Raw genomic sequence first — 13289 nt, 5'->3', positions numbered from 1 at the left:
CTTCCCTAGTTCATGTCAACATATTTACAATACCCAGGGTATCAAAATCAAATATGGTGACTACAGGGGATAAAAGTCAGAATAACACAAAAAGTTAAAAAGAAATCATGTAGTACATTAAGAATAACAACAACAAAGAATATATTTTGAAGTTCATTGCACTTGTAATCACCTTATATGGTATTATGTACATACCAATTGAGCTATTCTGCTCATCTAGTAAGCTTATCCATAGTGTACACAATAATGCTCACCTATTACCGAGTAGTCCAACTTCTGGGCATTTACCCAAGTGACCACAAACAAGGCCACACTAAAGCTACAAGCACAATTATGTTTATCACAGTATTATTTACCATAGCTAAGATATGGAATCAACCCAGATGCCCCTCAGTAGATGAATGGATCAAGAAAATATTACACACACACGCATACACACATACATACACATGGAATACTATGCTTCCATCAGAAAGAATGATACCACCTCCTTTGTAAGGAAATGGAAGTTCGTGGGAAAAAATCACATTAAGTGAAGTAAGCAAGACTTATAGAAACGTAGGTCCTTATTTGTAATAATTAGTAAATATCAAGGATAATCTCATGAATTTTAATTTGATATTTTGTTCTATGTTGAGCATACAACATTCTTGCTATGTTGTTTGTTAATGTTTCTGCAAACAAGCAGGTATATTTAAAGAATTACGTTCATCTCATCCATTACTGAAGGAAGAACAACTAAAAGAGCAACCCCTACAAGGAAGAACAACTCCTACTTACTTAGCTTCATTCCTATGTAAGGCCAATGTTGTCTCCTGTATCCTCATGTTGTACAACTCTATACTTGGTCATCCTGTACATCTACTATCATCTCTATTGTGACCTAAATGCCCCAGCAATTCCACTTTGCTTTACTTTTTTGAAAAATTTCTGTTTTTTAAATTTGTGTGTGTGTGTGTGTGTGTGTGTGTGTGTGTGTGTGTGTGTGTGTCTGTGGTTTTACACAGATCAGAAGACAACATTTTTCTTCATTTAGAATACATCTTTCAGGTCATTGTAAGTTGTGGCTAATGGGAGAAGTCTCTTGCTATTTTAAGGATGAAACAGAAAACTATATTTGTGTAGGCACCACAGTTGCTTTATTAGTCTGTAGTTGAACACTTAACTTCAATTGATATCTTGCCTGTTGTGAAAATGTGACTAACAATGAACTACAGATGTATTTATGAGTTACCCAGAGAGAAATAATCATGATTGGTGGGTCAGATGATATTTCAACTTCGCATTTCTTTAGAAAATTGCATACTACTTTCTACAAAGAGAATGCTACCCTGTATTGTGACCAAGAGTGTAGAAAATTTCCTTTTCTCCACACTCTCACCAACAGTATTACCTTTTGAGTTTTTTGAAAGGGCAAGTTTTTACTATGTGCAGTACTGCTGACTGGCCTTAGACTCAAATACTTTTACTTCAACCTCCCAAATTCTTAGAATTACCAGCTTTTGCCACCACACCAAGTTCCATTGATTTTTTATGAGTTATAATAGTTACCAAGTATTATCATTGTAATTTTGAATTGCATTTCTCTAATGACTTCTGTTCACAAAGCATTAAACCAGCACAGAAGTAGTATTAAACACAACTTTGTAAACCCACTGGTGATTTTCAGGGCATTTTGGAAAACATGTCTATTCAGAACTTTTGTCGATTTTTAATCAAGTTCCTTGTTAATCTCATCTTTAATCTCTATATACAAAATCCATAATTAATTGAAGGTAGTAGAAAGGAAAAAATTGAGCAACTCCTAACATTTTTCAACTTTCAATAACATGATATTTCTTAAATCATTTTCTGTTTACGCTTGAGACTATATAACTCAATTTGGTTGGACCTTTTACAAGGCTATATGTATGTTATTTATTTTACAGAGATTGCTCTTCCTAAAGCCTGAGGGTCTTATTTTCCTTGGTTTCTTTCAGTCACATGTACTTCAAATTTCAAACAGAAGAATAAATTGAAGGAAACAACAAAAAATCTAGAGTTCCTCTTATCTGATGATGCCTCTACAGGAATGAGGAAAGTGTTCATCATGCTACGGACCTATGATAGGATATGAAAAAGAGAATTAATTCTTCTGGGTCTTCCCTATTTTTGCAATTTAACTTAAATGATGTAAAACACAATATACTGCTCATTTACTTTTAAATTTTATCAATTTTGCACATATTCATATGGACTTTCCCTTAGTCTACAACATTCCTTCATTATTCTGTCCCTGATATTTTTATAGTATCAAGACATAAGATAACCAGTTTTAATTTACAGCATGAGAAGTTTTTCACCTGGCTTCTTTGGAAGGAAAGCATAGCCAACAGATAACATTACTCCTAGTTGCTCACTTCATGGAATGATTTCTGCAATACATATCAAATTCTGTTTAGTATTAAAAAAAACTGCTGGCTAAACTCAAAATTCATTTATAGAAATTTATGTTAAGTATTTCAAAGTCTCAATTCAATATTCATATTGTCCAATAAATAATAGCATAACAATTATTGCCCATGGTAATTATTTTGTGTCACATTTTGTCTTCAACACAGACTGTGTTGGTGACATTTGGTTATCATGCACAGAGCTGAGATTATAAATAGAGGTCCAAAGAGTGCCAAATTTATTCTGTCCCACAGTTCCTGTATCCTTTTTACAAAGTACTAAAACTTTTAAATACCATCACTTACTGTCTTTTAAATATCCCAAAGTGAAATAAATTCACATATAATCACTCCAAATTGCTTTAAAAGTAGGAAATGATAAAACAGACTCCGGTGAAGTAAAGTTTCTTCTACTTTTAAAATTATTCTTAAAGCCTTGTCCTGGTTGGTCACACCTGTAATCCTGTCTACTCGGCATATCTACTCAGGAGCTTGAGATCTGTGCATAAGTGTTGGAAGCTAAGCAGTGCAACAATAATTCATAAGATTACTCTTCAAAAATTTAATTGAACTAGCAAAGGTCCAGGAATGGAGATGTAGCTCATATAGTAGCTCACTAATCTAGAGAGGAAAGGCCTAGCAAGACCTTGAAGTACTGAGTTCAAATTCTGAGCATGCCCACATGCAGGCCTGCACACACACACACACACACACACACACACACACACACACACACACACTTATTCAAAATATCTTCAGGTCATTTTTTGCATTAATTTCTTTGTTAATGACATTATATGGGTAAAATAATGGAAATAAACTCTTCCATCCCAGAGCATTTCTAAATGTTTTCTTTTATCGTAAAAATACTATACAGAAGTGTTACAGTTACATGAGCAAGGTAATGAGTCTATTTCCTATCAAGCATTGTTGCCTCCCACTTTGTTTTTCCCCCACCATCCCTTCCCTTCCACCTCCACAAGTACATTCCTCACCCCACCAACACCCCACCCCCATCCCCACCTAAATTGTAAAGTTCGTTTTTCAATATAGTGTCTTGTGAATCTCATTGTTACAATGGGTCAACCTGTAGCTCCATTTAAGCATTTTGTTTTTCCACTTTCCCTCCCCAAATTAGAGAATTGTATATATAAGATGCAGACAGACCAACAACAAATACAGCGAAAACAGGGGTTATACTGTGGAGGAGGACCATATAAAAAAACAAAAAAAAAATCACATTGTACATTATAAATACATTAGAAACAACAGCAAGAAAGAAAAAAAAACAGCTTTTGTCCCAATCTTGGGGTTTATTTAGCTTTAAGATCACCTTATCTAGTCATATGCACATAGCTTTTGACCTTTTCTGCTTATCCCAGACATATATTAGTTATTGCAAATTAGGGATATCATGGGACCTATGTTTCTTTGGGCTTGGTTTACTTCCATTAATATAATTTTTACCAAGTCTTTCCATTTTCTAACAAATTGGGTAATATTCTTTCTGATGGACAATAGAATCCCATACACACACACACACACACACACACACACACATACAAACACACACACAACGTTTTCTTGATCCATTTATCTACTGAGGGGCATAAGGGTTGGTTCCCTAACCTAGCTAAGGTAAAAAATGTTGCAATAAACATAGTGTACTGGTAGTTTTAGTATGCTCTTCTTTGTGATCATTTGGGTGAATGCCCAAAAATGTGATTGCTGGGTCATAGGGGAACTCTAGGTGGAATCTTTTGAGGAATCTCCGTACTGCTTTCCAAGTGGTTGAACAAGTGTACACTCCCACCAAGAATGAGATAGCGTTCCCTTCTGGCCACATCCCATCCAGCAGCTGTTCTTGTAAAAATGTGGAAGTCTTCATAAATTTGCATTTCATTCTTACACAGGGACCATGTTAATCTTCTCTGTACTGGTATGTTTTAGTGAGTGTGCTACCAAATAGAGCACACAACATTTTTTTAATATATAAAGTGGAATTGATTTTCCTTTTCTTTTTTATTATCAAAATACCATACAGAGGAATTACAATTACCTGGGCAAGATAACAAGAAAAGTTCTTATCAAGCATTATTACCTCCTTCTTTGTTTCCCCTTCCTCTCCCTTCCAATCTGCCCCCGCCCCCACGATTCTCCCGCCCCCCCCACAGGGCCAGAGTTGTAAAGTTTGTTTTTCGACATAACGACTTGTACAGCTCATTGTAGCAATAGGTCCACGTGTATCCTTATTTAAACAATTTGTTTTTTCCCTTCCCCTCCACAAATTATACCAACATCAAAAACAGTGAAAGCAGGGGTTATATCTTGGGAGAGGCACATTCAAAGCAACCAAGAAATCAACTTATAAATATGTCAGAAACAATTGCGTGAAATAAAAAGCATTTGAATATTATTATTTCACCTAACATCAACTTATCTGTATGTTTCTGCTTGTCTCAGACATATACTGGTAATTACAAATAAAGGAAATCATGGGACCTATCTTTTTGGGGCCTGAATTACTTCACTTAATATAATTTTTTCCAACTCTCTGTTTCCTATCAAATGGGCAATGTCATTATTTCTGATGGAGGCATAGAATTCTACTGGGTATATATACCACATTTTCTTGATACATTCATCTACTGAGTGGCATCTGGGTTGGTCCCATAACATAGCTTTGGTAAATAATGCTGCAATAAACATAGTTGTGCTGGTAGCTTTAGTACAGTCCTGTTTGTGAACATTTGGGTAAAATGCCCAAAAGTGATATTGCTTTGCCATAGGGGAGCTCTATGTTGAATTTTTTGAGGAACCGCTATGCTAATTTCCAAAGTGGTTGAACAAGTTTACACTCCCACCAAAAAGGCAGTAGGGTTTTCTTCTTGCCAGATTCCCTCCAGCATCTGTTGTTCTTAGAGTTCTTGATTATAGCCATTCTAACGGGTGTGAAGTGGTACCTCAATGTTTGTTTTGATTTGCATTTCTTTTATGGCTAGGGACGTAGAGAATTTCTTCATGTATCTATTGGCCATCGTTCTTTCCTCCTCAGAGAAGTTTCTCTATAAGTCTTTAGCCCACTTATTAATTGGGCAGTTGTTTCTTAGAGGATTTGATGTTTTTTTGAGTTTCAGGTATATTTTTTATATGAGACCTTTGTCAATCGTATGGCCAGTGAAGATCTTCTCCCAATCCGTGGGCTTTCTACTGATCATGCTAACTATGTCCTTTGCCAAGCAGAAGCTCTGCAATTTCATGCAATCCCATTTGTCCCACTTTTCTTTGATTTGTTGTGTTTCTGGGTCTCTATTAAGAAAATTTTGGACTGTCCCAGGGAGTCCTAGGGTTGTTCCTATTCCATTCGGTAATGTTTTCAGAGTATCTGTTTTAACTCTGAGGTCTTTGATCCATGTGGAGTTTATTCTGGTGCAGCGTGGTATATAAGGAGCTAACATTATTCTACAAGTAGTTAACCAGTTTTCCCAGCACTCAAAGGCTGTCTTCTTTCAGAGGCTGCCTTCTTTCCATTCTATTTTTTTTTAGCTCTGTTCTCAAAGATTAAATGGCTATAGGATTGTCAGTTCATTTCTGGGGTTTCAATATTATTCCATTGGCCTGAGGCCTGTTCTTGTGCCAGTACCAAGCTGGTTTAATTACTATGGCTTTGTAGTAGAATTTGAAATTTGGTATTGATATTCCTCCAGCACTGTTCTTTGTGTTGAGGATCAATTTTTATATTCGGGGTCTTTTATTGTTCCATATGAATTTTTGAATTGCCTATTCTAATTCTTAAAAGAATGAGTTTGGAATATTGATAGGTATCACATTGAATTTGTAGATAGCATTGGGAAATATTGCCATTTTCACAATGTTGACCTTTCCAATCCAGGAGGATGGGAGTTTTTGCCACTTTCTAAGTTCTGTTTTGATTTCATCTTTCAGGTTTTTCAAGTTTTCATCATAGAGGTCCTTCACTTCTTTGGTTAAGTTAATTCCTAGGTATTTTATTTTTTGTGGGGATATTACGAATGGAGTTGCTTTCCTAATTTCACCCACACTTTTCTCACTGTTGGCAAACAGAAAAGCAATTGATGTTTGAGTGATAATTTTATACCCTGTTACTTTGCCAAAGTTTTGAATCAGCTTGAGTAATTTGGGACTGGAGTCTATTATATTCTATAAATACAAGATCATGTCATCTGCAAAGTGGGAGAGTTTTACTTCTTCATTCCCTATTTGGATCCCCTTTATGTCTGCATCTTGTCTTATTGCTGTAGCTAGGCATTCTAATACTAGATTGAAGAGAACTGGAGAGAGTGGCATTCTTGTCTTGTTCCTGAGTTAAGAGGAAATGGTTTTTGCTTTTCACCATGAAATAGATGTTGGCTGTACGTTTGCCACATACAGCCTCCATTGTATTGAGGAATGTTCCATGGATTCCCAATTTTTCCAGAACATTCATCATAAAGGGGTGTTGGATCTTGTCAAATGCTTTTTCTGCATCTATTGAGATAACCACGTGATTCTTATCCTTGCTCTTGTTGATGTGATGAATTATATTAATTGATTTGCATCTGTTGCACCAGCTTTGCATCCCTGAAATAAATCCTGTTTGATCATGGTCTATGATTTTTTTGGGTGAAATGTTGAAGTCGATTGGCCAAATTTTGTTGAGAAGCTTTCCATCAATGTTCATCAAAGAAATGGGTCTATAGTTCTCTTTCTTTGCTGAGTTCCTGCTCAGTTTTGGGATGAGGGTTATGATGCCTTCATAGAATGTGTTCGGTAATGAACCTTCTCTTTCAATTTCATTGAAGAGTTGGAGGAGTATTGGTGTGAGCTCTGTTTTGAAGGCCTTGTAGAATTCCACTGTAAAACCATCTAGTCCTGGACTTATCTAAGATGGGAGGTCTTTTATTGCTCTTTTTATTTCAATGCTTGATCTGGGCCTGTTAAGATGGTTTAATTCACCTTGATTTAGTTTTGGACTGTCAATATTTTCTAGGAAACGGTCCATTTTAGCCAAGTTCTCAAACTTATTAGCATAAAGTTTTGAGAATTATTCCCTTATAATATTCTGAATCTTGGTTGTTTCTCTGGTGATGTATCCATTCCCAATTCTGAGTTTATTTATTTCAGTGTGTACTCTTCTTTTTCTGATAAGATTTGCTAAGGGTCTGTCAATTTTGTTAATTTTTTCAAAGAACCAACTCTTTGTTTTGTTGATTCTTTCTATAGTTTTTTTAGATTCTAATTCATTTAATTCTCATTTAATTTTAATTATTTTTTTTCTATCTACTGGATTGGGGTTTATCTTGTTGCTCTTTTTCAAGGAGGTTCAAATGTCTCATTTTCAATTGTTGGTTTCAGATCTCTCCAATTTGTTGATGTAGGAACTCAGAGCGAAAAACGTGACCCTCAGTACTGCCTTTGCTGTGTCCCAGAGGAACTGGTAATTTGTGTGCTCATTTTTGTTGAATAGCATGAACACTTGAGTTTCCTTTCTAATCTATTCCATGACCCACTCGTGATTTAGCAGTGTGTTGTTCAGCCTCCATGTGTTACAGAACTTTCTTTGGTGGCTTTTTGTGTTGAGTACTAATTTTACTCCCTTGTGGTCTGATAGAATGCAAGGTATAACTTCAATGTTTCTGAATTTGGACAAGTTTGCTTTGTGGCCTAAAATGTGGTCTATTTTAGAAAATTTTCCATGTGCTGCTGAGAAAAATATGTATTCTGATGCTGATGGGCGAAATATTTGGTAAATGTCTGTTAAATCTAGTTGATCTTTGCTATTGTTTTGATCTGCAGTTTCTCTGTTGAATTTTTGCCGAGTTCATTGATCTAGTGGGGAAAGTATTGTGTTAAAATCCCCAAAATGTAGTGTCTTTGGATCTATGTAGGACTTGAGGGAATGTAGTGTTTCTTGGATAAATTTGGGTGCTCTGTTGTTTGGTGAATAGATATTTAGAATTGTAATATACTCCTAAAGGAGAGATCCCTTAATTAGTATGTAGCGTCTTTCTTTATCCATTCTCACGAATTTTAATTTGAAGTCTATTTTATCTGATGTTAGGATTGCAATTCCTGCCTGTTTATGGGGTCCTTTGCTTGGTAGATTTTGTTCCAGCCTTTAACATTGAAAATGTGTTTGTTTTTATGGGCAAGGAGTTACTCCTGAAGGCAGCAGATAGAAGGATCTTGCTTTTGAATCCAACTAGTCAGTCCATGTCGCTTAATTGGAGAGTTAGGTCCATTAATGTTGAGAGATAGGACTCAGAGGTATTTGGGAGTTCCTGCCGTTTTATCCACCTTCGTGGGGACTGCAGCTACTGGGTTCTTCCTATGGTTCTTGAATTCTCAGTTCGGGAGTGGTTTCTTGGCCTTTATTGTGGTCTTGTTGGTTTTCTATGTGTAAGACATCTTTAATTATATTTGTAGGGCTGGTTTTGTGGAGATATATTTTTTCAATTTTTGTTTGCTATGGAAGTTTTTTATTTGGCCTTCAGTTATGAAGGAGAGTTTAGCTGGGTACAGTGTTCTTGGTTAATTGTTGTTTGTCTTTAGGGCATGGCATACATCATTCCAGGCTCTATAATATCTCTGCTGTCTTCAATCCCTAAGATTCGATCTTCTGTTTGGTTTAACCTGCAGTCAAGACTTTCTACTTTGTACTTTTTTTAAATTACTTTTCCTTCTAATTGGTCAGCTTTGATGGCTTCATATTCTTTGTTGAAGCTTTGTTTTATATCTTTTATGAACTTGTTTACTTCCTTAATTTGGTGTTCAGTGTTTATTCTCAAATCACTTAGTTGACTGGTTATGGTTTCCTTAGACTCTCATTCCTTCTGTTGGGTTCCATTCAGCATTCCCTTTGTGGTGTCCCTGACTTCCTTCAGCTCTTTGTTAATGGATTCCATGAAAGCCTTTCGTGATCTTTGTGTGTTCTCATCCTGCTCTCTCAATTCCTGTATTACTCTTTGCTTAGCTTCCTCACGTTCATGCAATTCCTGTAGTTCTTTTTGAGTGTTCTCAGCCTGATCACGCCATTCCTGCCTTTCTCTTTGAGAGTTTTCAAGCTGCTCACGTAATTTCTGTATGAGTTATTTTTTTTGGGGGGGGGGTCTGTTCGTGGGGCCTGAACTCTGGGCCTGGGCGCTGTCCCTCAACTCTTCAGCTCAAGGCTAGCCCTGTACTCCTTGAGCCAAAGCACCACTTCCGCCTTTTTTTCTTTTTGCTTATGTGGTGCTGAGGAATCAAACCCAGGTCCTCATGCATACAAGGCAAGAACTATACCACTAATCCACCTTCCCAGCCCCCGTCCTGTATCAGTTTTTGATTAGCTTCCTCACACTCATGATATTCATGTATCAACTTTTAGTTTGCTCCTCTCTCTCCCTATCACATTCATACAGAGTTCTTTGTGTGTTTTCAATCTTTTCATTTATCATGTTTGCCAGCAGTGTTTGTAGAACTATTTGGGAACTCTCCTCTGGATTATTCATCATCTGTTCTGTCCCCTGATTATCATGAGTGGGAGTTGAGATACCCGGACTCGCCATTTTTCTTGTCTTTTTCTGGCTTACTGTGCCCATTTGGGATGAACGTAACACCAGTTTTGTGCTAGAACACTATCTTAAGGCAAGCATCAACCAAAGTCTGTAGTTGCACAGTCAAAAGTCTGCAGATACGATCTAGTTCAACAGATATATCTATTCAACATCAAACAACTATATACTAATGGGCTACAAACAGCAAAGAAGAATTTGGCAAACCAGAAATTATTAGGTTTAGGGAGAGATGTGTGTAAAAATAGGAATAGAGAGATGTGGGAAGGCACAGGGAGAGTTAACTAAGGCTAATCTCAAATCGGGAAATAGGTTGGATAGAATGAAAGTCGAGACAGAGAAAATAAGAAGAAAGAGAAAGAGACAAAAAGAGGCAAAAAAAATAAAGCAAAAATTAAAAATTAAAAAGTGCAATGCTTAAAAATTATGCAAATTGAAAACAAAATGTTCAGAGAAGAATGTGGTTATAATGAGAGAAGGGGAGGGATAGAAAGGAGACGTGAAAAAATTAAATATAAAATTGCTTAAAATATTGTATGAGCATAAAGAGGTAGTACTGCTATTAAGGAATTTAAGTCTAAGGTATTGAATTGAAAAATAAGTTTCTGGATTAAGTGTGTACACAATCAGGGATAAGATCTAATAATCGAGTTCCGGGTATATGTTAGGATGTGCAGAACAGCACTTAAGTCATACAAAGAAGAACGAAAGAGAAGAAAAGGTGAAAAGAATGAGAAAGAAAGAAAAAAAAGATCAAAAGTTTAGTAGAGCTAAACAAAAGACAAAAATATAAAATTTTTAAAAAGAAAAAAAATGGAAAGCAAAATGCACACACAGATATACCCCTAATATTAAAATTATAAGAAAAAATGGTACTAGAAATCAATTTTTTAAATTAAAAAAAGTCTTAGAAAAAAAATTATAAAAGGTACAAAAAAAAAGGTTCTTTGATTTTTTTGAGGAGGGGTGGGAAGATCCTGTATCTCCCTTGGGTCTGTAAACAGCCTCTTCTTGGAGTTGCTGGTCTGCCTGTGGTGTTTGATTTTCCTGTTGCTTGGTTGATTTTCTTCAGTCAGTTTGTTTGAGCAGGCAGAAAAATGCTCTGCTTTACCCAGAATTTTGTGATCCTCCCCCCAGTCTAGTTCAATGGGAGGGAGATATACTTTGAGTATCTCAAAAAAGGGAGATGGCTGTTTCCTCTAGTTTGAAGATGCTGTGATCAGACTAGGTTCTGGGTAGAGTTGAAGCCTTTCAGCAAACAGTAGCTTTTCCTTGAGGGGCTACCTAGTGAGAAAATCACAGAGATCCGCTTGGAGCCATTCTCAGGGTTTATGTTTACTTAATTTCAATTGATTGTCAAGGCTGCTAAAGGGAGGGGCAGCCTCTGGCCCTGTTTACCCAGTGAAGAAAGCCACTCCTGGAGCTGACAGATCAGGCTGAGTGATTTTTCCCTGGGTGGAGGTGTGCCTGGCAGTCCAGGTTAGGTTCTTGTGCCCTGCTAAATGACTGTAGTTTTCTTCCAAGGCCTGAGTTGGAGCTAGCAGTTCAGCTGGGCATTTGTTAGTGTCAAAGATGGAGATCTCTGGTAGTGGGAGAGGAGGGGTGGCCTTTCCTCCTCTGCTCCTTGAGAAGGAGTGAGAATGTCAGGCTTCTACTCACGCCGAGACTTGGTTCCTGGGTCTTCTCTGGTCTGCGAACTGCAGGATGAAGATGTCTGCTCCTTATCAGTTCTTGCTGGTGTTGAGTAGAATCTGCTAGTCTGCTGTGTCTGGCTCCATTGTCCCGGACTCTCTGTGTTGCAGGTATGGTGGCTATGGCTGCCACTGCTGCAGCCGCATCTGCAGCTGCAGCTGTTGGCAAGTGGTAAGATCTGTCTCCTTGCCTGGATTTTCCCTCTCTGTACTGTGATTGCACACTTGGTATGATTCTCTGGCTTAGGGCTGTTCACTGGAACATTAAAAAAACTGCTTTCTATGCGAGAGTTGTTTAGCCTCCAGCTTCTTCTCCGCCGTCTTCCCAGAACTCCTCACCTTGTTATTTCTGATAATTAATTGTTGGTTTCATTCATGCATGGAGAACATGCAAAGAAGTGACAATTCCAACGTTGCATTTACTAAAGGGTTAACTTGCATGAAATTTATGTTGAGCTAAATAGCAGATATTATTAATTGCACTTTTCCATTCCATCCTTCCTTCCTTCCTTCCTTCCTTCCTTCCTTCCTTCCTTCCTTCCTTCCTTCTTTCCTTCCTCCCTTTGTTCTTTCCTTTCTCCCTCCTTCTTTCCATCCCTACCTCTCTCTGTCTCTTCCTTCTTTCTCGCTATTCCTTCTTTCTTTCTTCCTTTCTTTCTTTCTTCCTTTCATTCTTTCTTCCTTTCTTCCTTTCTTTCTTTCTTCCTTTCTTTCTCCTTCCTTCCTTCCTTCCTTCTTCTTCTTTCTTTCTTTCTTTCTTTCTTTCTTTCTTTCTTTCTTTCTTTCTTTCTTTCTTTCTTTCTTTCTTTCTTTCTTTCTTTCTTTCTTTCTTCCTTCCTTTCTTTCTTTCTTCCTTCTGTTTGCCTGCCTTTTCATTTTTCCATTCTTCCTTTCTTTCTTTTACCCAGAATACTTCTTAAAGATGTAGAAAAATACCAACTGTTGTACTCCAAGTTATTATCAGTAATTTTAAACATTAACTAGATTCATATTAATTTTAAAACCACTTCACAAAAATTGCAGGATATGTAACAAATGTTACTTTTCATAATATTGTTTATTTCTTCAATCTAAGAGACATAATATTCTGTGTTTGTGTGAGTGTGTGTGAGTGTGTGCATTGTTCTTGAGATGTGAACTTTAGACCCATCCCTTTGGTTTTTTTTTTTTTTTTCACTCAAGAATAGTTCCCTAACATTTGATCCACAACTCCACTTCTGGCATTCTGTGTGTGTGTGTGGGGGGGGTGATTAATTGAGATGTCTCACAAACTTTTTCCAAGGCTGGCTTTGAACCCCAGCTACCTGAGTAGTGAGGATTACAAGCTTGAGACACTCATATTCAGCACAGATTTTATATATCTAATAATAAAATAAATTTCTTATTATTTGAAATCTAGAGGACAATTTAACAAATTAACATTTAGATATTTATTTACTTATTAAATCTGAACTTGCACTGTGGAAACATACTTTTCACTCAGAGTTTTAAATGACAAAATCTTTGGACAAATTGAAATAATCTATTATTCAAAAGTTACAAAGGGATAATTAATCAAATTTTTCATATAAGCTAAAAGCTCTGTCAGGCTAATG

The 13289-nt window shown here is 36.7% G+C and overlaps 1 non-coding gene across 1 annotated transcript; it reads right to left on the bottom strand.

The window, feature by feature from the left end:
• Positions 1–4300: 4300 nt before the first annotated feature.
• LOC122126510 lies at positions 4301–4406 on the bottom strand. Its single transcript, XR_006150957.1, has one exon. It is a non-coding gene; the product is annotated as a U6 spliceosomal RNA (small nuclear RNA).
• Between the last annotated feature and the right edge of the window lie 8883 nt (positions 4407–13289).

The sequence above is a fragment of the Dipodomys spectabilis genome, unplaced genomic scaffold (genome assembly GCF_019054845.1).
Source record: "Dipodomys spectabilis isolate Male_0828 unplaced genomic scaffold, ASM1905484v1 ptg000281l, whole genome shotgun sequence".
Classification (NCBI taxonomy): Eukaryota; Metazoa; Chordata; class Mammalia; order Rodentia; family Heteromyidae; genus Dipodomys; species Dipodomys spectabilis.
The sequence above is the reverse complement of the archived record's forward strand: the minus strand, read 5'-3'. Positions and strand labels throughout refer to the sequence as shown.